General features: G+C 42.3%; 1 protein-coding gene and 1 pseudogene across 3 annotated transcripts in view; both read right to left on the bottom strand.

Annotated features, from left to right (window-relative positions):
- Positions 1 to 17,964, bottom strand: part of CFAP47 (cilia and flagella associated protein 47) — a 560,199-nt gene extending 542,235 nt beyond the window's left edge. The window contains exon 1 of the mRNA XM_021080094.2: positions 17,738 to 17,964. The gene's annotated coding sequence lies outside the window, so the exon portion shown is untranslated. The remainder of the gene's footprint in view (positions 1 to 17,737) is intronic.
- On the bottom strand, positions 1,992 to 22,688 carry LOC100520818 (melanoma-associated antigen B16 pseudogene; annotated as a pseudogene). 2 transcript variants are annotated; one of them, XR_014835243.1, is made up of 4 exons: positions 16,384 to 16,436; positions 7,902 to 7,962; positions 5,504 to 6,088; positions 1,992 to 3,576 (listed from the first exon to the last, which is right to left on the bottom strand). The product of XR_014835243.1 is annotated as a melanoma-associated antigen B16 pseudogene, transcript variant X2 (transcript). The 2 variants fall into 2 exon arrangements; XR_014835242.1 differs by lacking the exons at positions 7,902 to 7,962; positions 16,384 to 16,436 and adding an exon at positions 22,593 to 22,688.
- Positions 22,689 to 26,609: the final 3,921 nt, after the last annotated feature.

The raw sequence follows: 26,609 nt of genomic DNA, 5'->3' as shown, positions 1-26,609 counted from the left end.
TATAATTAGCTAATTAGCTAATTAATTAGCACATGTAGGGGAAGAAAAATAATTTTCCCTTTACCTTTCTAGGTTCTTGGCTGAGATTCCCTGGTAATAAAAAGAAGACTAACAGGGGAAAACCAAACTTAATTACATACACATGTAATTACAGGAGCCCCACAAAGATATGAGACCCAAAGAAGTGACTAGAGCAGGAAGCTTTGGTAACTTTTAGATAAAGGAAAAATAAATTTGTGGAGAAATAACAAGGCAGAGGAGTTTGGGCTAGGGTAATAAATGGTGAAGGAGTAGCAAGGTGTGTTTATACAGCCTTCTTGGCCCTAAGTTCCCTATCTCTGCTGCTAAGGATGCCTTCTGCCCTCCTGGTACAGGAAGGATACCTTTCACATTGGAGATTTATCTCTTGCTTTCAGGGGGACAGAAGAGGGTCAGAGCATCCGCCTTGCACCAACAGTTTCTCAAATACCTTTAATTCAAAATAATCAATATTCCAAAGTGGCATATTCCAGAGTGACATATTCTGAATCTCTACACATAAAAGAGCTGACAAAATGCCAGCCCCTGGACATTCAGCACTCAAGGAACCCCAGGGTTAAGGGCAGTAGCTTCCTAGATGGATGAAGCCCATAGACAACCCCCAAATTTTATTTATCACTTGTACCTTTCTTCTTTACAGGTCCTTTTTATCCCAAGAGGCATTATGGAGTAGTGAGAAATGACTCGAGACAAAAGATGGGTCCCAGGATGGACTTATGGAACAGGGTGAGCTCTAGAAAATTTCAGACCAGAAGACTAGCCTCAGCTCTGTCACATACCAGACCTGTGAACTCAGGCACTTTCCCAAGCTTTATGAATCTGAGACTCTTCATCTGAGAAGTGAGTCTGACAAGCCCTGTTATATTGGGCTGTTGCAAAATACAACATATGTAAAGCACCTGGCACAATATTTGGCATACCGCAGGTCTTTAATGAATGGCAGTTATTACTGTGATTATTTTGAACACTGACTCTACTGCCCTCATGTACGTGATTTTTAAATATCCACTATGTCTCAGAGAATATAAAGTACTATAGCATATGGAATATCAGATCAGCCAAAACATTGCTTAGCAAGTAATCCTGATTAAATGCATCCCCTCTGAAGTTGCATTAATAATAGGGAAGGAAATTTCTTTTCCAGCCAGACTCAACTTGAAATTCCTAGATGTACGACAAGGAACAATTCTTCTCCTCTTTAGCTTCTGTTCCATTCAAACCACTCCATTTTCATTAATTTCATGACTATCAAAAATATAAGCATTTTCTTAGACTATTCACACTTACACAGAAAATAATCTATTTTAAATATCCCTTAAATGGAGTAGTCTCTGGCTCTCCTAGCCCAGGACAACAAATGCCAACCCAATGGTTTCTGGGCATTTCACCTCGAGAAAGTATCACTGTTCTCTCTCAAAAACTCCTTGACAATATGCCTAAGATTTGGTTTGTGAGTTATGTTCAATGGCACAAGGACAAGATTACAGACAAACTTTCATTCCTGCCCCAGTGGAGATGTCTTTTTAAGCCATGAACCCAAAGTAACTAACTGCAAAGTTTTCCACTCCAATTTTTGAGTCTCAACTCTGAGACATGCCATCTGAAGATCTGATCCTTGATTACCACCCGTCAGCTTCATCTTGCCAAATATCCAAATTTAACTTAGAATGAACATAGAAGAATTTCATCTTTCCCAAATTCTAAATTTTTATGTCCCAGGGCATTTATGCTTGACAGCCCCCTATGGAACACCTGCAAACTCCTTTCACTTGCCTGTTAGATACTATTGATATCCCACCATTATTATTATTGGATTGTCAGTCCTGTAAGTAAAAATTATAAGGACAAGTTCCAGGTCTTATATATCCTATAATCTTCAGGACTAACATAGTGATTTCTAAAGAGCGAATGTTCAATGAAGGTTGTGGAATAAAACAAGCGAGAATGGAATCTAATTTATTGAAATTTATTTCTTATATATTCATAAACGGTTAAGTAAACTTAAGCATATATCATTTAATTTTATAAACTAAAATGAGGGCCGTAGACTGAAAATCTTTAATATGTTCTCTATTTCTTGAACCCAACTATATTAAAGCTGATTTTTTTCACATTTCTAGTAAATGGCTATAGATATGCCATGTTTTCTTATTCGAGATGACAAAAAAAGATGGTTTCACAATTTGTTTTACAAAATTCGTACTATTAAAACTCATTAGAGGATTCAATATATGACCAATAGCGTGCATAAACCTGAATATTTTTGAAGGCAATTTATATTAAAAGGAATATGTGAATAATACATCAAATAGAATTTCAAGTTACATATTATATAAAATAGGAAAACACAGGCATATAATCTTCCTTTCAGCCCTATTTCAGACCTTAATTCTAAAAACACTAACTCTTTCAACAATGCATGAAGAAACTATCCCTGACTCCCCTAGGTATGAGAGAAGCTCCTAGCCTTTGCACTAGAACTTGCACTGGCCACGGAAGGAGAGACAGCTCTGCCTGAAGTTCTGGCTTAGGCTCGCTCTTCTTCATCTTGCAAAGCCTCCTCATACTGAGATGGGAAAGAACTTGGGTCAATCCCATGAACCTTGGCCAGAAACTCCAGGACCTTCATCTTGGTGGTTTCAGCATGGGCTCTGGGGCCCCACAGGAACTCAAACTGGGCAGGATCAGTGTTGGCCACCTGCCGGTACTCCAGGTATTTTTCTTTCACAAAATCTTCAGTGATGAGCTTCCTGGGCTCCCCAAGGATTAAGTGCTTCCTTCCAGAATATACCCCAATCACACTCAAAACTTCCCAGACTTCATCTTCAGTGGCACAGTTGCCCTTCATGAAGATCACACCCAGGATAAGCAGGAGGATGCCGGTTTTGGGCATGCCCACTTCACCATGCAGCATCCCATCATAGGTGAGGCCCAATTTGATGAGGAGGTCATAGCGGTGGTTGGCAGGATCCACTTCCTTCAGATCAAGGCCAAAGATGATCTCCATGTGCTCAGAGGTTCTCATGAGGATCTCAGGGAAGTGGGCTTGGCAATTGTCGACAATCTTCAACATCTCTTCCTCGGTTATTGGCTCTTGCATCTGATACTTGAGCAGTAGGAAAATCATCAACATAACCACTTTATCATCTAGATCATCTATGAGCACATTCTCGGTGTCTGGTGCAGCTTGTGAGGTGCCTGGACTATCCTCTTCTTGGCTCATGGATCCCTCATCCAATTCGGTGGATGAGGTTGCTGTGCTGGCAGAGGAGCAGAAACTCTGGGGACCCTTAGGAATGCTGAGTATACCAGCATCAGGATCCTCCTTCAAATTGCCAAGCATCAGAGGATGAGAAGAGAAATGGGTCTCCTCCAGAGCCTTGGATACCTGTGCAACCTCCAGACCATGGGTCTTACTGTGGGTCTGAGGGCACTGATCATATGAGTATTGTAGATTTTTTTTTTTCTGATGCCAAGGCATGATGACCCTTGTGGCAGTAGACAGCGGATAGGAAGGAGGGTAAATGTAATCACCACCTAAGAGAATGAAGCCACATGTGAGTGACTTAGCTAATAAGGTCATTTGTGGAGGCTTTGGTAATAGCCACAACCAATGGACTTTTCCTGTTAACAGTGCTATAAGTCTCACATGTCTCTGGACTCCCTAGTTGCTATGTCCCCCAAGAACATGAAAGAGGAAATCTCAATGTTCCTCAGGGTAGAGCCAGCCATGATAGGCTGAGAATTCTCAGGGGTCACAGTAGACAGGTATAGCGGACTCTGGAGATCCATTTTTATTCCTCACCACCCTGAGTTCACTGAGACAGCAGTGAGGAAATACCTCAGCCTGACGGCTCTGCCCAGGGCCTCACAGGGCTGACTACAGGGCTAAGCTGAGTTATTTCTGGCCCATGTCTTCTGGGATATGTGGTTCTCTCAGCTTCCATTTAAAGTCTTTACTTTGACTACTACATAGGTCTCAGTCCCCACCTTCTGATACCAAATACTATTCCTGACAGAAAGAGGCCCATTCTTGCTGAGATGACAGAGAAAAAAGGAATGAGAAATCTCATCCATACACGATAACTAGGCTTACACGTGGTTAGAGTATGGGCTAGATACTCCATGGCCCACCCTTTACGGGATGGAAGAGCCCCTCAAACCTCTTTCAGGGACCTTACTTTGATCTTAACAGGACTTAGGCCTTGTCATTTGCTCACCTAAGGTGCTATAGGGCCTGTATATCCAAATAGTTTGCTCACTGAAACCCCACGTGAGGGGAGCAATATTTCATCAGGTGCTCCTTGCCTGACACATCTGAACTGACAGAAGGAGCGCACCTCAGTTAGGTTCCCTCTGTCCTAGCTTGGCTGATTCCCCAGGTCTTAATTCTGTGACTTAACCTAGCCTCCTGGAACCCCATGTACACTTTTCCTTTTGTTATTTTGACAACTCAGACAAACACACTCACTCTCTGAGCCCCAGAAAGTCAAGGGAAATTGTGAGAATTCTAACCACTCCTGCCTGCCTCAGGCGTCTAAGGGCTAAAGATGAAGGCAGAGTGGAGCTCACGGAAATGCCACCTGCACTAGAATATGTGTCTCCATAGGCCTCACTCAAGGTCTACACTCGAGTTCCTGGCACTGGATGAGATTCTCTTCCGCCGATAATCTGTTGTTCACTCCTATTATTAAAGACACAACTCCCAGTGATCACTAAAGAGGAACTGAGGGTACTTTTTAACTGGATATCCCTGCCTACAGTCTCCTAGGACTAACATGTCTGGACATTGTGGGGCCACCTGTGTTCTGGGGTGGGTGGTGCCTTCAGTCATGACTATCGTGTCCACTGACATCTACTGCCTGAGGCCTCACTCCAAGCAAGGCCCCATCTCTGTGAGACCCCAAAAATGGAAGTGAGAAGAACCTCATGACAAGACATGGAGAGCTGACAAGAGGGGTAGATGCTGTGTACACGTGTACACCCTCCGTCCTGGAGTCAGAGGATCACTAAGGATTCAGTCGGGGTGCTCATAAGGACCCCTGAAGGGCCTGAAGTGCCTTCCTTGGTGACATGACACCATCTGTCTCAGAATAAGGCCTCCCCTCCCTTAGACTCCAATGGCCAGGGTCATCAGCAGCACTTCCGGCTTCCCTTGTCTAGGAGCCTCTCAGGGATGATCACCCAGCCGAGGCTCAGTGAGTCGCCACCTTTCTGGGGCGTGTGTGTGTGTGGGGGGGGTTCCCCTCAGGACTCACTTGGGGGCCTTTTCTTGAGGACCGGCAGGTCAGGGACTTTGATCCCTGTACACAAAGGCCATCACCTCAGTCAGATTGCCAAAGAGGAGGTGGTAAGTCAGCCTGAACATTCCCAAGCCTCCCCCGAGTTGGGGTGGGGCTCTGAACAGGTGGGCGCCCTCCTTTCCTGGGCTCGAAATCCCCTCAGGCCTCATCTAGAGTCTTACCTGACACGTGGTAGCACCTGAGACTCCTTCTGCTACTGAGAAAATTCTGTGCCTCAGATCGAAGTCCTCACAGCCTCAGCTTTCTGAAGACGGAAGATAGGAGGCGTGACATCCGGTGACGTCACGGACGCCAACGGCTGTCACGGAACCACCAGCAGGGTCAGTGCTGTGCACCGATCTCTGCTTTAGAGTCGAGGTGGCTGCAGGTTCTGCTTGCAGTGTTCATGTTGGCTTGTGCCAGGCCCTGGATGCCTCCCTCTGTTAAGCTGAGGTCTTCACCCTCATGCCAAGGTCCTCCTGTTGTGGAGAACCCTGAAGCTGAACCCTGAGCATCTGGAGGGAATTTCTCAGCCAGACAGTCCTACCCGAGACTTTAGGGTGAAAACCAGCCACTAGTCCATCTCTGTGTGACCTTCCTTTATTCTTTGGTGTTGCCCTTCCTCTGTCTTCATACAAAGCATTCTCTTTTTTTGGCTTCTTTTTCATAACTTAAGGCTTTCAGGGAAATGCTGCATCCCAGCAAAAGACTTGATGAGTTTATTTATTGCAATCCTTGTAGTGCTTGCAATGGGGTGTGTCCCAACCCTAATGGGAAATGAGGAAGTTGGAGCACAGACAGGGGTGAGGACAGGGGGAGGGGCTGTCAGAGAAAACTCACAATCACCTATTCCCTCTCTTCACTAAGTATACTTAGCTTCTCATACAAATTCTGTTCTATAAAGTTTACTATCTTAAGGAGGAGCTGAGATGATTTTAAGTCCCTGATTTTTTTAGATTATTGGATATTACATATCAGAAATCCTAAGCATATGATGAATATTATCTTTTTACTTTTCATACTTCTCATTTATTTTGTTACTCTTATTGTTCTGCCTATGTTTTCTCATGGACTACGGAATAGTGGAGTGGACTGGGCTCAAATATTATTTTTGGGGGTCTCCCCATACCTATTTTTTTGGTATCAAAGAAAACTTGCTTGCTAAATTTTATAATTTCAGATTCTGTGTGGTTAGGAAAAGTTTACACATAACATGCTGATTAGTTTCTCTCTGATTATATGGTACAGCTGGTCTCTAAATCTGATCTAATCTAGCTGTTTTGGCCTATAGTTTCAGTTTATAATTGTCTATTACAATTATCTATTTCTGATGGCCCTCCTTTGCAATTTATATTTTGATTAAAAAAAAATCACTTGATTATTCAAAATCAAAGGTCTGATATATAATAAATGACTTTTTCATAGACATTCTCAGACATAAAGTATGGTATACTAATCAGTACAAGGAACCCTGTTCACTAGACATTCAGCATAACAATCATCCACAGCTATAAACAGAAGCCTGATCAGATTAGTACCTTTTTGGTTAATATGTTTTTTTCTTTAGCAAGATCACTCCAGAGGTGATGCTTTACATTTCTATCGGGAAACACCCAATGTCTCTTTATGTTCCTGTTTCTGATAATTATGATCATTTTCCATTTTCCACTATGGGCTACAGAATGAAAATTCTCTTGTCCCCTCCCTTCTTTTTATTACCTGAAATCTTCTACAGATGGAAATCTCTCCTTGTCTACCGTTAGTTTATCCTGAGGTACTGTTAGTACATGTTTCTAGTCTTCTCTTTTAAGACCTAAATATCTGTACCTATATTTTATCTAATATTTAATTACTATGACTTATTTACATTTTTCTTTTGTAATTGATAACACTTATAAAATTATGTCATATAGATCTCATGTAACAGAAGAAATAGCATAAAGGACCTTAATACATTCTATCAACTAGAGACCCAGCAGTACTTATCATTGAAGATGTCAATAAATCTGGAGGAGAAAGAATGAAAAGTTTAGGGACATATATCTGGTAACAGAAGGAACTGAGATGATATGAGTAAGTGAGCAAAAGAAATAGCACATCCTCTTCCCCAAGTTCTACATACAGTATTCCTTCTTAGGTATTCACTTTCAAAAAGTGGAAACTGGGACTGATACTGTATTAAAAGAATGCTGAGCCAATGATGGGTTCATTTTCCTCACATTACATCATCTTCCATGCTGATGGGAGTTGCTGTGCACCTCCAAGAGTTATCACCTGGACTGTATTAATCCAGAGAAGAGTCATCAGGGAAAATCATGTCGATTACGGGATACTCTGAGAACCAAGAGGATATTAATGACTTGGATGTGGTGCCATGCCAGCATGTTCAGATGTGATGGGAATAATGGGCAAGCAGGTTTAATGAACCAAGAAAAAGGGCCTCTTCATCCAGAAGGGAAGTTGTCACCATGCTCCACAAAAGAGGGACTCCAAGAAATAGGTTCACACAGTCCTGAGCTGAGGAGGAACTTGAAGAGGATCAGTACCATGTTTGTCATCATGTCAATCATGGGTACTTACTAGTCCAGAGCAAGTCATGAAACCATCCCTGCTCCACGTACTTCATTCCAGCTGCCCTCATCTTTGATAGTCAAGGAACAACTCCTACTTACTCAAAAGTTATATGTACCTATTTCTGTTTGTCACAAGGTAACCAATATAGATTTGAAACATGAAATATAGGAATAAAGAGAGAAAAAAAGCAGGAGTTAATTTCTGGGAAAATATGGTAGATTCTTTTTCATGCTTTAGTTTTTTATTGCTATGTGGCAAATTACTGCAAACATACCAGTTAAAAAAAAAACACATGCAAATTTATTATCTTGTTTTTGTGTATCAGGAGTCCAAGTATAGCTCAATTGCCTTCTCTGCTTAAGGTTGTTTCTTGGTTGAAATTATGACATTTACTGAGCTGTGTCTAGCATGAAGTCTTAACTGGAGAAAAAGCCTCTGCCAAGCTCATTCAGTTTGGTGCCAGAATTCATTTCCTTTTGCCTGTAGAACTAAGAGCTTAATTTTTTCCCCCTAACTCTACAAATCAGTTTTTGTTTTTTCGTGGGTTTTTTTTTTTTTTTTTGTCTTTTTAGGGCCACACCCATGGCATATGGAAGTTCCCAGGCTAGGCGTCGAATTTGCTGACCTACGCCACAGCCACAGCAACGCCAGATCCAAGCCATGTCTGCAACCTACACCACAGCTCAAAGCAATGCCAGATCCTTAACCCACTGAGTGAGGCCAGGGATCCAACCCACAATCTCATGATTCCTAGTCAGATTCGTTTCCACTGCGCCACTACGGGAACTCCTACAAATCAGTTTTAATGGTTTCTAAAGGTAACTTGTAGTTCCAAGGTGGGTGACACTTTCCATAAGTGTGTGTGTATATATATATTGGCTATGCCTGCATCATGTGGAAATTCCCAAGCCAAGGATCAAACCCATGGCACAGCAGTGATCCAAACTGCTTCAGTGAAAATATCTGATCCTTAGCCTGCTGAGCCACAAGGGAACTCCTCTGTAAGTATGTTTTTAACATAGCAAATTACTTCTTCAATTTCACCAGGAGAATGAAAATAAGTTTTTTTGTTTGTTTGTCTTTTGTCCTTTTAGGGCCACACCAGTGGCACATGGAGGTTCCCAGGCTAGGGGTCTAATAGGAGCTGTTTCTGCCGGCCTACTCCACAGCCACAGCAATGCCAGATCCAAGCCACATCTGCGACCTACACCACAGCTCATGGCAACGCTGGATCCTTAACCCACTCAGCAAGGCCAGGGATTGAACCCGCAGCCTCATGGTTCCTAGTCAGATTCATTTTCACTGCGCCACGACAGGAACTCCAAGAATAAGTCTAAGAAGATAGAGCCGTATTGTCTGTAATCAAGTGAATAATGTCCCAGATTCTTTGACATCAAATTTAATGTAATCATAGGTGTTACATATCATCATTTTTGCCATAATCTATTAATTAGGACCAAGTCATAGGCCTTGCCCACATTCAAGAGTATTACACAGAGGCATGAACACTAAAAGTTAGGATCATTGTGACTCCTTTACACTCTATCACAACTTATGCTCTGACCTCAAATATCCAAGTCTCTTCCTCATGCAAAATACATTTACCTTCTCCCAAGACCCCCTAAAGTCTGAATCAACCAAAGTAGCAATTCAAAATCTAATATCATCATCTAAATAAGACTCATGTGCAAATAAGACTCTTAGCACATAGTTAAGCATACCAAATGGGGCACAAGACCTCTGTCTTCCTGGACCTGTGAAATAAATGGAACAAACTGTGTGGCCCTAAGACACCCAATATATAATACTGGGAAAAGCATAGGGCAATGACTGTAGACATTCTTATTTTATAATAAGGAAAAAGGAAGGTGTAAAAAAAATCCTCTGCCCCATAATACTGTGAAATCCTATTTGACAAATGTGAATTCCTTGAATAGATTTTAATGCATTTTAGGGGAGCAAAATTTGCCACCGCCAAATTTTTCTCTTTGGTATGAGGATTGATTTAGGTTCATTATTTTTTAAGAGACAGAAAACTCAGGAAGTGTTTCTTTTTGCCTCTCCCTTGGCTGCCTAAAAAATTCAAATAAAGGGTCTGTTCCCAGAATAGAGCCGTCACCAGAGATATCTGCAAAGACTGTGGCCTAGATGGGGTGGGCTAAACCAAGCAGGGCCCGGAGATCAGAGTTCACGCTGTGCCCAAACGTCTCTGGTGGACCAGCAAACTTTCGCTTACCAAATATTTACTACTCCATCTCCATGTGAATTGCCTTCCTCTTCTTTGAAGCCACTAACTTCTACCTCCAGCATCTTTTTTATCTTTAACTGGAGATGGTATTTAAGGTATAGGTTTCAGTCATATTGGGGGTTACTCAGTTCTCCTGTGTCTATTTCCAGTGATGTTATTTACATGTTATTATACTTTTGTTTGATTCTCTCCTGTTAATTTGTCTTATTCCAGCTTCATTCTTAGACCAGCCAGAGAACATAGAAGGCTAGACAGAAGACATTTTTTTCCCTCCCTAACAGCCTTCATATATTCCAAAGGCAACTCTCTGGGTTCTCCATTTCTCTTTTAGAGTCACCCTTCGTTTATTATGAAAAGTAGCATGTGTTACAACTGAATATGTAAAACAATAACTTTGCAAACTGTGATCAAATGCATTGAGGCAAGGGCCTGAAACACCAACTTTACTTCTGCCAGTTAATAGTTCCTCTCTAGTTTATCCAGGATTCAAGAGTAAATGCTAAGACCCATTTTGCACGGCAGGCTTTAGTCTCTCAAATGTGAGACACCATCTGAGGGCTCTATTCTCTGCTGAACACTTCAGCACATTGGGTTTGTCCACTCCAAAGCTAAATCTAAACTTCTTTCTAACAGAAGAGTTTGCTTGAAGGGCTTGCTGAAGCCTGTACAAAAGACCATACCTTCGGACATTTACAGATGACTGTTCTCACTTGAACTCATGCCTCATGTTAGGAAAAAAACTTTCCTCTACCCTTGCAGGTTCTTCTGTCTAATCTAAGGATTAAATTAACATAAGACAGATTAATAAAAGAAAATCAAAGTTTAATAACTTTTATACACTGGATAGACCCAAGACAACAGAATAACTACCTTAAGTACCATCTTCAGCTAAGGACAAAAGGAGACATTGGGGGTAGTGGTTTAGGGATTCAAAGGGAAGGAAAGCAATTCACATGGAGATGGAAAAGCAAATGTTTAATAAACAGATGTTTGCTGGGCCCTGCAGAAACAATGGAACACAGAGGGTCTCTGGGTCCTACTGAGTCCCCCCATCACATCTAGCCCGCAGAGGTTTTTTGGTTTTTTTTTTTTTTTGCTTTTTAGGTTAGCACGTGCGGCATATGGAATTTTCCAGGCTAGGGGTCCAATAGGAACTACAGCAGCTGGCCTACACCACAGCCACAGCAATGCCAGATCTGAGCCGCGTCTGCGAGCTACACCACAGCTCATAGCAACACCCGATCCTTAACGCCCTGAGTGAGACCAGGGATTGAACCCGCATCCTCATGGATACTAGTCAGATTCATTTCTCCTGCACCACAATGGGAACTCCCCAGCCCATACTCTTGGTAGAGATCTCTGGCAATAGCTCTATTCCAGAAACAGGCCCTTTGTCTAAATTCTTTAGGCATCTATGAGAGTGATAAAAAGAAAGACTTTGGGAGTCTTCTGTTTCTTGAAAATAATCAACCTAAATTAATTCTGCCAGCAGGAAGCTTATAAAGCAGCCCTGACGAGGACCTTTCAGGGAGAGCCTGTATTCTACAATGTGAGCTTATACCTTTTTATTCTTTGATCAAGGAATAAAGCTTTTCTTTGTTTCTGAACTGAACTCCATCTCCTCTATTGGAGTAACTAACACTGGTCCTCACGATAAGGGAGAACCCTTATTGGGGCCGGATTCAAAAGGGTCAGTAACAAATTTTGGGATGGGATGGACCATAGCCTTTTTGCCTACACCCATCCACTAGGTTCCAGACTCATCCCATCTCCAGCAGGAGGACAGGAGGAAGCAGAGGCTTGGGGAGGTTTGAGTGAGGATGAATGAGTATGATCTTTGACTACATTCTGATTGGGTAAAAAGGAGGCAAGCTTTGGCTGAATTCAAAGCAACTCTGCCCAGCAAGCTGATACCCAGGTGTGCTGTGCACACAGTATGGTCCCCAGGTTAATGGGGACTGTGCCCCCCTTGAGGAGATCATACTGTGGCATCATTGGGAATCAGAGACTAAAACTCATGCATGTCTGCCCACTGCCTCTGGCTGGCCTTGCCGAGGTACCTACCAGACACTTGGGAACAGTGGGGACCTGTGGACAAGAGGGAGCTATGGCAGCCTTGCCCACTGTCTCACCGGAAGTGCTGCCCTCTGGACTCCCGTCAGACACAGTAGTGGCTGCGACGGGGCTTTCTGCCCTCCATGCCAACCTCCAAGGGTCAAGAGTAGCGTTCTCTGTCGTCACTTTCTGTGCGGTCAAGGAAAGTGGCCAGTCCTGGGAGCCCAGATGTGAGACCGGGAAAACACCCAGCTAATAAGGATCACTGGACAAAATGGAATGAGGACACTTGGTCAGAGTTCAGGAAGAGGCACCAGGATGCCCAAGCCTGAAAGGGTCCCAAGGTCAGTACACAACCAGGGACTTGATCTCTTCTGGTCAGCACTAGTTTCTCTGAAGTGGGCTGGGGAGCACTGTGAGCTGCTCACCAGACCAGGCACCCCATTATCAGGAAGCCCTGTGAGCTGCTGGCAAGAACAGGCAACGCCCAAGGCCTGACCTCTCCTCCCTCTTCTGCTTGGGAGGTGAACCTTCAGTGATTCGTGACAGAAGTTCCATGGGCTCTCCTCCCAGTATCAGCACAGAATACCAGCTGCCCCAGTGATCTGGTGAGTGCCTGTGGGAATCCCTTGTGCTTTTACCCTCATCCAGCGTGAAGTCCCACAAACCCTTCCTCTTGGGCCAAAAGGCGGAAAGAGAAGAGCCCGGCCTCACACAGCTGAGCCACTCCCTAAGGGACCAAGTTGATTAGGAACCAAGTGGCTAAGCTGCTCTGGCCTGGGGGTGTCCTGTCCAATCCCTGTGGGACATTCTGACTGAGGAGGGACTATCACATGTGCAGGCCACTACACATTCAAGGGGGACGCCCAGTTACATCAGAGTCCATGCTATTTGGATGCCTCCTATTTTGGTCATTTTTGTGGAATCCATCAACAATTTGGGGCTGATTCTGAATTTCCTGAACTGGACATCTTATTTGGGTCAAATCTTGCAGAATTTCTCTGCCAACAAATCACTCCAACTGCCTCCTCAGTATTTGGAAAGAAATACAAAATAGAACATCTAAGGTGTGGGGAAACACACGTCCAGCATACCTAAGGACAGCCCATCAGGTTGCATCCTGCAGAACTGGAATTGTTTTGTATATCACTTCCTGACCCCAAAACAGTTAATCTTCCTATGTAATACAGCCCTGGTCCAATACCAGGTGAGAGCTGGGGAAAGACCCATCAGTGGCTCTCTAAATTACAACACCATTTTAGAATTGGACCTAATATGTCCGAGACAAAAGAATTGGGATGAAATTTATGGCCTTAAAGCAGAACAAGTGCCTTCAAAAGGGATGTGGATTCTCCCCCACTGAGGTAATACCAGTCCTTGATCCTCTCCCTGAGGACCTCCTTGATCTCCTCCCTAACCCTCCTCCTACTGCTCCCTCCCTATCCCCTTCCTTCATATATCCCAATATGGGCCACAGGACTGAGGGTCCCCTTCATACCAGCCCTGCCCCCTAGAACCAGTGCAGCAAGTGCACAAAGTGAGGCAATTACCAGCAGAGTCCAAGAACCCTCCAGGGAAAGTCCTCACTTTCAGGCACGTCCTCAAGGGAGAAGGAGGACTCATCCAAGTATATGTCCCATTTATTACTTTTTGCTTTTTTCTTATTGAAGTATAGTAGATTTACAGTGTTTCAGGTATACAGTAAAGTGAATGAGTTGTACATGTATATATTCTTTTTGAGATTCTTTTTCATTATAAGTTATTACAAGATATTGAGTACAGTTCCTTGTGCTCTACAATGGATCACTTTTTTATCTATTTTATATGTTGTATCTATTAAACCCAAATTTCCATTTTATCCCTCCTCTCTGCCTTTCCCCTTTGATAACCACAAGTTTGTTTTCTATGTTTGTAAGTCTATTTGTTTTGTAAAAAAGTTCATTTCTATCATTTTTAAAAAATTTTATATGATTTTTTTTTCTGACTTACTTCACTCCGTATGATAATCTCTAGGTCCATCCATGTTGCTGCAAATAGCACTGTTTCATTATTTGTTATGGCTGAGTAATTTTCCATTGTCTATGTGTAATTAACCTATGTATATATGTCAACATACACATCAACGTATGTATAATGTATATCATCTATATTAACATATGTATATATGTTACTTTCCTTCAGTTTCTTAGTGCATACAGCACTTAAAAATACCTGAGAAGAAAGTTTTTATCTAGACAGGACACAGTGTTTTCACTTATCTAACAAGGCTGAAGAACCCAAAGGTCTACAATTTCTGGAGGGACAAGGCAAAGAGAAAAGAAAAATGTTTTAATTTTACCTAGAGATGTAAATTACCAAATAGTTGTAATTTATTAAGTGACTTGAAGGGAAGAGTGTTCTATATATCTGAAAAATAAAGATTAAAAGCCAGTAATATGTCAGACCAAAAGTCATAAAAATTATAATCATACTTAGCAATTTTTTTAATCCCATATAATTAATTTTTGTTTTGTTAGAATCCAGTTTTTCCATTAGTTCTTTTGACCTTGCCTGATGATTGAGGATGATAGTGACAGTGATAATTTTGAGAAGTTTGTGAAATATTTCTTAAGGCTTGTATGATTTGTCCAGTGAAACAAGTGCCTTGATTGTTGGAGATTATAGAAAGCGTACCTCAAATGGAAAACACATTTTTTAATCTTTTCTTTTTCATTGTGAGGGCATCAGCCCTATAGCTAAGGAAAGCTTTAACCCATCAAATAAAAACTATGTTTGCCAGGGGACTGGGAAAAGCCAAGCAGCCATCTTGGATTTCACATAGCCCTGACTCTTCGATTCACAGCTATTGTTTACCCATCTTAAATTCCCTAATTTAGGAGTAGACTACTGTGATGTTATAAAGACATCAGGATGGCAAAAGTCTGACAATGAAAGCTGCAAAAATTTTAAAACGCTTGGTCAAAGAGAATCACAGATCATTGTGAAATAATACTTATTCACTTAACAAAAGTAATAAAAGATCTTATAAGCAAACCCAAATCACTGAAACGCAATAAATTCACACAATCTATTAAACAAAGGCAGCATTTTAAGGAAACCTTGTTTTCTTAACAGAGACCAAATCCAATTCTTACTTCAGCCCATTCCCAACAAAGTCCATGTACCTAACCAAATATCTTTTCTTTTCCACAAAACTTCTACAACTTTTGTAGCCATATTAGCCTGTCCTTTATTTTTCCATCCAAAACAATCCAGCTGTAAGACAGATTTACTTTTTTTTTCTTAAAAAAATCAATGCCATTCTCCATACCTTTTATTTAAAACATGCATCCTACTTTCCTTAGCAACCATGGACTGTCTTTTACACCAGCATTCTGCAGACTGGCACCAAACATATTTATCCATAGTCACAAATACCTTTAGTTTCTCTGTTTATTCACTGATGTCCAGTATCTTTTTATTGGATTATAATTGAAAGTGATCCAATTCTAGAGAATATACCTCAAAGAGTTTCATTTAGGAAAGAAATTTAAGTGTTCTATAGCAAGCATGTGTACACACAAGAATGCAAAGAACAAAATCTGATTCCTGCAGGAGAAAAACAAAAGGGTGAAGTTCAACATTTCTTTTAACAACAACCAGTATGTAAAAGGAAAGATATAGAATCATAACTGCGCTTGTCATGGCAATTTACCTGGCAAATGCAAAACCAAAAATAAGAGTTGGAATAAGTTAAATTTACTTGAGTTTAAAGCCTCTTTCTACTTTTTTTTTTCCTTCTTAGCTAATTAACCCAAGGCCAAAGTCTCCAGTTAAGCGTACTATGTTTACATTTCAAGGACCTGATAAGAGTTATTGGTTGGAGTAAGTGAAGCTCAGTATCCCCCCCCCCCACCGAGAGTTGGGGGAAGTTAGAAGGGGATTATTTAGAGTGTTAGGAGAGTTTCTGACTCGAGCCACAGAGAGCGACTGACTGATAAAGGGCCAAAAAGGCCTGAACATAGGGAGCCTCAGTTTGTTTTTCCATCTTGTGGCAAAAAAGATCCAATAGTAAGATAGTGGACCTGTTTTTAGGCCATTTTTTATCCCCCAAATTATATACAGGCCAGTGTTAAGAATACGTTTGAAGTTTTTTTTCTTTTTCAGCCCATCTATCTTAAAAAAATGTCCAGTCCTTAAGGATACATTCCAGAGGTGTTTCTTTTGGTTTAGAAGGAGAGCTTCCTATGTTGAGTAACCTGCAAAGGAGAATAAATATTCCTCCTAGAAATGATGTTCCAGCATCCCAGAAGCATTACCTAGAAGGCCCAGGAAGGGTAATTAGGGCAATCCCTGAATTTCCTTCCAGATTCTGGTTGCAGATGAGGTTTGGAGTGTCCTCTATTCTCCCATTAGAACTTGACCAGATGTCTCTGGTTGCCCTTGTCCTTGATGCCTTGTGTGAGGCGCCATCCCTTTCTGCCTGAGGAGGGCATTTGGGCTAATGCAGAGCCACTGCCATGATGTCCTTGTGGGGGGATCCACTGTCTATAATAATAGTGCATAGGTTGCCAAGGCAAGGAGAGAAAGGGGACTCCTGGAGGAAGTGGAGTTGGCTACAAAAGAAAATGCCACAGGGGTCAGGACCTAAGGACTAGGAAGGGGGAGTAATCCCATAGGGGATTTGGGGCATAAAGTCAGAGAGTAAATAGCAGAAGAACCAAATCTGTAACTCTGTTTGCCAGATAAGGTAAAGTTGAAAGGGACGTAAGGATTTTATCTGACACTGAAAGCAATGAATTTGGTAGTGGCAAGACAGCAGTTAAGTCTAGAAAGTCTATTCCCAAGGGGTAACTAAATTATTAGATCAGAAAGCAAACTTGCTAAGCAGGTGAACTAGGAGAAAAAGTTGCAGAGGACTGGTGCACGCTGGAGGGATGGAGTGCAGCAGTGGGGACTGCTCTAGGAAAAAGACTCTGCTCTAAGGCAGTGAGGGTGGGGAGTGGTACATGTGGGCCATTACCAAGTGGGAAGTTGTAAGAAGAGCCCATGGGGTCCTGGGGTGTAACTTTGTCCCCACAAAACAAAGTGTGGCGTGTAGCAAATTGTAATTTCCTGGAGGCTGCATGCACTAAGCTGATTCCCAACTGGATCCAAGCTATGCTGAAGAAGGCACTTGGGCACACGGCAAGCTGGGGGTTGTAGTTTAGGCAGAGAACAAGCGCCCTCAAGTTCATCTGATAGCAGGGAAAAGAAGGAGAAAGAAGACCTCCTGGGCCTCTTCATGGTTGGAAATCATGTTTCCACCAGGTCCCAAGGACAGCGTCAGCTGCCACCCGAGTGTTATTTGAATCTGCACGGCCTGGGGAATAACCCCTGCCAGCTTAAACTTTAAGAAGAGCCATAAAACAGTGAGTGGACTGAGATTATGCCCTATGGATCTTAGGAAGCAAAGCAGAGACTGAGAGCAAGGGGTACTCGAGACAGCAGGAGAAAGAATCAGAGAAAAGCCAGGAGGAGGTCTCAAGTCACAGGCAGCTGGGCGAGACCTGCAGTTTACCTTGAAATTCCTGGGTTTTCAGCAATCTACCTTAAAATTCTCCAGTTTTGGCGCCAAATGATCTTGGAAAGACAGCAGTGAGTAATGGCTTGAAGCAAGATCTTAATTTTCTGCTCAGGAACTGAACCTGGGCAGCCTGAATGAAAACCAGGAGTCCTAGCCACTAGATTACCTAGAGGCTAAAAACAGAATCGCTCTGATTCTTGCCACCTGTTTAAAGCAAGAATGTTTCAAGGAGGCAAATACTGTGAAAACAGGTATAAAGTTTATTGTAAGTCAAAGTACATGTGGGAAAGCACACAGAGAAGTTTATTTAGTCAGAAGCAAATCAATAATACCCACCGTAAAGAGGAGGGCGGGTGTGGGCGTCCCCCTGAGTGAGGAGTGCGCCAGAGAGCTGACTGAAATCACCTATACAGGACACTTCTTCCTGGTCTTTGTTTACCTTTATCCAATTATACTGCTATAATTCTCACACTTATATGGACACAGGACCCTTCCCAATATGCCTGCGCATCTTTTGGCAAAGATGGATTCCAGAGCAAAGGGTCCTGGGACGGTATCAGGACTTATTATGGACTGGCGCCCCCTCCCTTGTCTGACCTCTAGGAGTCTTACTACACATGTGTAATTGGGGAGGTCTCCCTGACCCCAGGAGTGACTGAAGTGGTCAACTTATCTCTCTACTCCAGCTGAGCTCAGCTCCTTCAAGTAACTTTTTCCTTGAAGTGTCAAAGAGAAACAGTGTCCAGTTTACTTGGCCTTACAAATCCCAGCTGTTCTCAGCACTGAGGCCCATCTACCTCCTACCTCAATAAGAGTTGTATAATTATGGGGATATTAGGGAAGGCTCAAGAAGGACATTCACAGAGAAATTAAAATGTAAATTGGATGCACTCATGCTTACCCATTCCTTCCTGTATGTCCCTGAACACCCTATACCTCTGCTAGAAAAAATATCTTACATAAATTGAGGGCTACTATCCTCCTAATGGAAGACAAATTGGAGACTGTGGTCCCCTTAGACAAAGAGTACATGATGATAATGGTAATGGCTGAGGACAAACCTCCCTGGACAGAGAAAGTTGAACTCCCTAAATGTAAATCCTGAGGTTTTGGCCCCAGAGACAGGTGAAATGAGCTGTAGGAGCCAGTCCCATGATAGTTCTTTTAAAATCCAGACATACATGGCCTAATAGAAAACAGCACCTTCTCTGTCAAGAGGACTTATCAGGCACTGTCCTTGTGATACAGGCCGAATTGACCAGTCTTACTAGACATGCCAGTCAGCCTCTAATACCCTCATTCTCTCCATAAAGGAACCCAATGGGGAATACAGGATGGTACAGAACAGCAGGGCAGCCAATAAAGCAACTGAGAATTATACAAATGGTAGTCCCTAAACCCTACTGGCCACTCTACTATCCACTGGGACCTGATATTCTGTCTTACATTTAAAAGATGCTTTCTGTATTCCATTAGTCCCAGAGTCACAATAAATTTTTCCTTCTGAGTGGCAGGACTCAAACACACAACAAAAACAACATTGCTGAACAGTCCTGTCCCAAGGGTTCAAAAATTCCCCACCGTCTTTGGGGCAAACTTACCTCAACACCTAAAAAATCTACTTCTGGAGGATAGAACCCTCCACAATCTTCTGATCATCCGCTCTACTAAGGAGGCCTCTCACAAAAATACTGTAACCACCCTGAACCACATAGCCAATTAAGGATAAAGGTATCCAAGAAAAAGCCTCAAATAACACAAACGGGGTGAACCACCTACCCTTCTTTCTCACAGATGATCAGATGAGCCTACCCCAGAAAGGTAGGAAGCCATTTGCCGCCTCACCCCCACCTAAAAACAGAAAACAGCCTAGGGGCTTCCTGGAGATGGCTGAATGCCCTCCCTCCACCTCCCCCCACCCCCCATCTAGATCTCTAATTGTGGCCTAATAGGCCTCCATATGAAGACTTGAAAAGAAGATGATAATTTTGAATAGAATTCAGAATACAAAGGGGCCTTTCAAGAATTGAAAAAGCAGTTACTTCAGGCCCCTGCCCTGGCCTTCCATATTTAGCTAAACCCCTTGATCTTTTCATTCATGAGAAGACAGTAATTGCCCTTGGGATTAGGTTAAAAAAATGGGACCCCTTAATTAGGTGGTTGCTTATTTCTCTAAACATTTAGATCAAACCACTAAGGGGTAGCCTCCTTGCCTACAGCAATAGCAGCTACAACTCTGCTAAAGGAAGCCGAAAAGTTAACATTTGGTCAGCTAATCACTATATAGACCCATACCAGGTTCAGGTTTTATTTATTAAGTTCTAAGGGAACAGAATGGCTATCCCCCAAAAGGCCAATTCAAGTTCAGGCTATGGTTTTAGACAACCCAGTAGCTATCATAAAAATCTGTCACATGCTAAATCCTGCCACCTTGCTACCCACAGAAATGGGGGTCCTGGAGCATGACTGTATAGAAACGACAAACACGATCTATTCCAGTCTCCCTGACCTAGGAAGTGAGCCTCTCCCAAATATTCAAGAGGAATGTTTCATAGAAGGGAGCAGTTTTATGAGAGAAGGAAAAAAGCCTGGTCTGGCAGGATACGCAGTGACTCCCAGACTCAAGTCACAGGGCATGAAGCCTACCCCAAGAGACTTCTGCCCAAAAGATGGAGCTGATAGCCCTCACCTGATCCTTTTAGAGCTCACAAGGAAACTAAGTACAAGCCTGTGTCCTTACATTTTGAAGTAAAAGACCTTTCCTTTAGCCTCTGAGGCCTCCCCTCAGTTTCAAAAGGTTGATTCAAGTGTTGATGATTAGGAAATATTGTTACAGTGAAAAACTAGTTAAAGTGGTTCCCCTTATGCTATGCTATGTTTGCACTCACTCACTCTAACCTGCTTCTCACACAGGATTATTCCCTTGCTTGATTACCTTTCACAGCTGATTTCTTTTGTTTACAATCCCATCCCGCACCTGGTAGTTTTTCTCCCTTGAAACACTCCCTAACATTCCCTTTCCTTTGATGAGCAATCTTCATTCAGAGAGAAGGTTATGGTGCAATAACCTCAAAGAGTGCCAGAAACTGTCACTGGACCACCTGACCCCAGCCTTGACGACTTCGAAATGATCTATGGAGGGAGAAGAATGCAGGAACCCTAGTCCTTATCAACAGCCCTGTGTTTCAAGCTAAAGCTATAAGATCCCTTGCTATTGCCTCTCAGGGGACGACAGTTTTGAGGGAATTAACCTGCTGTGGACTCCTTTTCCTGACAAAGCAATAAAACTGTTCTTTCAGCTTCACCCAAAACTCTGTCTCTGAGACTTAACTGGCGCTGGTGTAGAGAAGCTGGGTTTCAGCTATAGGGACAGGAAAGATAAAAGTTTACCCAGATTCCCAGTATGCATATGCCTTCCTACAGGTACAGGGGCTATTTGAAAGGAAAGCCATATGCTCACTGCAGAGAATAAACAGGTCAAACATGGCTTAAGCATATTGAAGCTCTGAGAAGCAGTACAGATTCAAAAAAAGGTGGGAGTGACTCATTGATGCAGTCACTACAGGGGAATGCAGAGGTAATAAAGAGAAACAGGCAGGTGAAATACCAAAAGGGCAGCCCTAGAACCAATAACTTTGCAACTACTCCTTATAACTCAAAGGCCAGATCCATCCAATTATTTCCCAATCTACACAAAGGAAGAAATAGACAAAGCCCCCAAACAGGGCTTCGATATAGATCTGGGAGGCCACAGGTGGCTAGTTAATGAACATAGGCAATACCTCCTTCTCTAGACTGGAGCTTGTTAAGACATCAGGGAGGCTTATCAAGGAAAGCACTATGGGAGGAAGCCCTATATAACTGGTTAGTTGAGGTCACAGTATCTCCTGGCATGACACGTATAATCAATTGGATAGTTGATACATGCCCTATCTGCACAATGAACCACCCCAACATTTGACCTTTCAGAGATCCTCATATAAGGCCCATTCAGACCAGAGGGATGCATCTAGAGAAGACTGGCATATTCAGTGTCAGGACAAGAGTACCAGACTGGTTCTGGTAGATACATTTTCTAGGTGGATAGAAGCATTCCTTGCTAGAACTAAACAACAGCTGAAGTGACTAAAGCATTACTAAAAGAAATAACCCCCAGGTTTGGGATGCCAGTATCCCTACAAAGCAACAATGATCCAGAATGTGACTCAAGTGACGAAAGGGATAACAAGTACCCTAGGCATTAAATGAACCTTGCACTCAGGCTGGAAACTTCAATCATCAGGGAAATTAGAGATACAAGTGAACAGCACCCCGAGTCCCAGACTCCAGAGAGACAACGTGGGGCAATGACCCTCAAGACCACTCATGTGAACCTCTCTGTGACCTGAAGTTTCTCTTCTGAAAAACAACCAAAATGTGACCAGGGATATTGAGGCCACAGCAGCGAGCCTTGCCATCAGGGCACACTTTTGCCTATAGGCAAAAGACTTACTTTACATTCATTTTTGGGAAAAAGTCGACACATGACCATTATTCTCTTGCTAATAATTGAGCCATGTATAAGAAATTGTTTGCTGTCCTTAGTCTCCAGAAGTTCAGACAAATGGTGGTCACTTAGGGATGTGAACCGTTAGGCCTGGTGACAAACTCTGCTCCTCTACCTGTGGTTTTGACGCTGGCGCCCAAACTCAGCAGGAAGTCGACACAAGACAGACCTATGCCCCTCCGTGCCCCTCAGCCCCCCTGGAGAATGAGGAGCAGGACGAAAGGCAGAGGAAGGATTTGGCACCAGCAAAGCTCCTTAACAATTCCCAGGAAAAAGAATCTGGGTAATAAAATTAAGTCTAACCTTTTTTTTTTTTCTTTCCCTTGGTGCTTCATCCATTTTCGCTTGCTCATAGGGTGCCGCATGCAGGGCTCCCAGTCTGCAGGGACTTGTGCAGACACTTCGAGTCAAGATGGCGGCTGGCTTTATACAGAAACATATTCAGTGCACCTGGAGCGTGAGCAACACGCCTGCGCCAGCCCCTGAGAACTCCACCCCCTCCCTGCTGATGAGATCCCTGTAAAGCAGCCTCCCCCAAGGCCTGGTCCATCAGGGAGAGGTGAGTTCTCTAGAGCCAAGATCAGTACCTCTCCATTCTTTGATCAAAGCATAAAGCTTTCCTTTGCTTCTGAATAGAACTTCTTCTCATTTTATTGGCTCAAATGATACCAGGCAGACCCTTGCTGGGGCTCCACTTGAAAGGGTCAGTAACATCTCTGGATAACCAATTGGAAGTTCCTAAAAAATTTAACTCAGGAGTTCCCATCGTGGCTTAGCGGTTAATGAACCTGACTACAAACCATGAGGTTGTGGGTTCAATCCCTGGCCTCGCTCAGTGGGTTAAGGATCCAGTGTTGCTGCGAGCTGTGGTGTAGGTTGCAGATGCGGCTCAGATCTCGCGTTGCTGTAGTTGTGGTCGGGGGCTACAGCTCCGATAGACCCCTAGCCTGGAACCTCCATATGCCGTGGGTGCAGCCCTAGAAAAGACAAACAGACCAAAAGACCCCCCCCCCAAAAAAAAAGTTAACTCGCACTTATGTTGAACAGGCCCCCGTGATGTATTTCAATACGGAAACGAAAACTTACTCTCATGCACACACAAAATTGCATCCAAATATTTGTAGAAGCTTTATTTGTAATAGCCAAAAATTTGAAGCAAACTAAATATCTTTCAATGAGGAATAAAACATTGTGATCCACACCATAGAATACTACATCACAATAAGAAGAGACAAAAGTTCATGTTACAACTGGAATCAATTTCAAGAAATAATGCTCTAATAATCTCAACTTTACTTAGGACTCATGAAACTTCCGATTCTAGTGAAGATGTTTTTGGACCAGACTTATCCTTTTACCTGAAACAATTTTAAAAAAACAGATAAATTATGATAATAATATTCTATATATTGGACTTTAGACCATAAAAGATAGTGATTACCACTGAGAGAGGAAAGAAAGGGTATGAACTTATAGTTTCCCCAGCTTACTGCCTGGACCCAAGCAGAGCACGGAGACTCTCTGTATTGATGAGATGAAGCTGAGGGTCTGGGGCAGATCGAGCAGTTAAGAGTTCCTAAGAGAGAGTAGTGAAGAGGGGAGAGCTGCCCAGAGAAAGAACTGTGGAGCCCACACAGGGCTGAGGGTATTTCCTGTTAAAGTGATAAACCATATCATTCATGGGGCCTCAGTGAGAGTACTCAGGAGAGATTTATCTCAGTAGTGAGGTGAAGGAAGCCATGCTGTGTGCTGCTCTGATCCCAACTAGTAAAGATTTAAAACAAGAAAAGAAACGATTATTTTGTTTCCAAGTAACTTAATAGAATTACAGAAGAGAGATTAAGAATATTGTTGCACTGAAATTAAAAGGTATGTTTTTGTTCTGCACAAGTGTCAACAAGGTAAAATCATAACTTCACAATGTCTGATATCCAATATAATATTATCAGGCATGCAAAGAAACAGGACTATATAACCAATAACTAGGAGAAGTCTAATTAATAAAAATTGACCTGGAAATGATACAGATGATATAAAGAGTAGATAAGGACATCGAAAAAGTTATTATAAGTATATTCCAAGAAACAGGTAGATTGAATTAACTGGTTAGAGACAGAAGATCTAAAAAGGCCCACAATGAAACTGAAGAGATGAAAAATACAATGTCTGAGATAAAAATGAACACTGGCTAGGAATAATGAAAGAATAAAAAAGTTTAGTGAACCATGCATGTGAAAAATATCGCAATGTATTTTTATGGTACACCTGTTATGGAAAAGAAAAAACTAGAATCAACTTTACATTTCTATATACCACATGTTTCTTGTATTCACTATTGAAGAAAGCAAAGAATATTTGAGTTTTAAAGGGAGGTAATTGAGATTCTCAATACTGTTAAAATTTCTTGCAAAATGAATATATACACAGTTACCTCAGTGATTAAAATATTTAAATAAGCCTAACACCAGAAAGGGTAGCTGTGTCTTAGCCAGAAAAAGTAACTGCTAATTGACATAAAAGACAAAACCTTAAATATGAATGTCATAACACAATAAAATTTTACATCTACTTGTGGATTGGCCAACATTCTGTGCTAACATGTGACACAGGGGTCCAGGCTGTTTGCTTCTTATATGTCCACCCTATAAACCCATTATTTCCATGTTTACTGATGAATGCAGGAAAAGAAAAACAAACACAGAAGGTAGTAAACCACATAGCAAATGCTTTGGCCTGGAAATGACAAATACTGCTTCTGCTCACAGATCAATCACAAGGACTAGTCACATGATCTTTCTACCTGCAAATGCACTTGGTCATATAGTCTCCCCATGAGCCCCAGAGGAGAGGAAGACAAGATGTGAATGAGCATTTTCTCTCCCCTAGAAACTGTTACATAGTAGGTTCTCAATAGACTACAACTAGTACATTTTATGACAGCCGCCCTCTTTATTTCCTGGTAAAGTGTCTGAAGGGTCCTAATTTCCTTGTGTTTCTCCAACTTTTTGGAGGTCTTGCTACGGGTATATGACAGTTGTTCCTAAACACAGGCTCCAGTCAAATTTTCAAAAGGGATTCTGTAAAATACCAGAAAGATTTTGCCTTCTCCACTCAATAGTACCTTTCTTCACTGACCTAACCTATAACTTCTAAAATCTTAATAGTACGAGAATTTTTTTCTTCCTGTTTCTGTCTGGTCAATTTTTTGCCACCTTCTGGATGACTGAACACACCCAAATACTTGAACTGGTATCATTAGGTACAAAGAAAAACCAGGATTTTCTTTTGGATCAGATGGTTAGACAAGAGGCAGTAAAAGGACAATGAATTATTGTCACCTCTGCTAACCAAAAGCACTGCGTCTGTCAGTAAACAATTTTTCACCTTCTGGAAGGACTCCAGGGCTTTAAGGAAGTTAATCCTCAATAGATGCTCGCTTTGCAATGATTTCCATGGTCTTTGATCTCTTCCAGAAGGGAAATTTCCCCCTCTGTACCTCTTGAGTTCTTGTGGCTAGACTAATACTACAGCTGACACAAAACGGATTAAGAGGAGGAAAAGAAGCAGGCTTAATTCATGTGCACGGAGGTCTCATAGAAATGGGACTTAAGAAGTGGCCAGGCACCTTTTATACTTTGTATGCTTTACAGACACAGAAACAATATGTTTGAGGAATTGTCAGGACAAAGAATCTTAGGCTTTGGATGCTTAATTATTGAAGAAACTTAACAGAGTTGAGGCTTTCGGTTGTAAATTAAACAGGTAACAAGGTTTGTTTATACAGGCCTCTCAGCCTGTTTTCCCCGTCACTGGCAATGAGGATGCCCTCTTAGCTCCAGATGCAAGGAGTGTCACCTTTCACGTGAGAGATTTATTTCCTACATTCAGAAAGTCAGAGAGGAGGGGAAATGTCCTTCAAGCTATGGTTGTTTCTAAAGTAATTTGAATTCAAAATGATATGTCATTGAGATACATTTTGGGGCAGGCTGCCCTGTCCCCCAGTAATCTGTTTTCAACTCTTATTTATGAGGGAAGCTTTTATTATCCGTATAGGTAAGCTCATAGGTGTGTGTCTGTGTGTGTGTGTGTGCGTGCAGTGGCCAGCCTCAAAAAATTGCCCTAATTAAAATTATATTTGCAAATATCAAGGGGATTTCAAAACCTCCTCTGCAACTTCAGGGTTGTATCCCTCAAGTTAGCAGATTTTCATCAGCTCTTCGGAAAATATTTTGAGAACATGGAGGAGATGCCCAGTGGGTGGCCAGGTCTAAATTTCAATGTCAAGTTACCTTTTATGGGGAAGAGGATGTTGCCAGCACA

Source organism: Sus scrofa, chromosome X, assembly GCF_054392235.1.
Source record: "Sus scrofa isolate SSC_HxYL_T2T_F1_AM1 chromosome X, Sscrofa_HxYL_maternal_Yorkshire_Landrace_v2.0, whole genome shotgun sequence".
NCBI classification, from domain to species: Eukaryota; Metazoa; Chordata; class Mammalia; order Artiodactyla; family Suidae; genus Sus; species Sus scrofa.
This window is presented reverse-complemented; position numbering and strand designations above follow the sequence as displayed.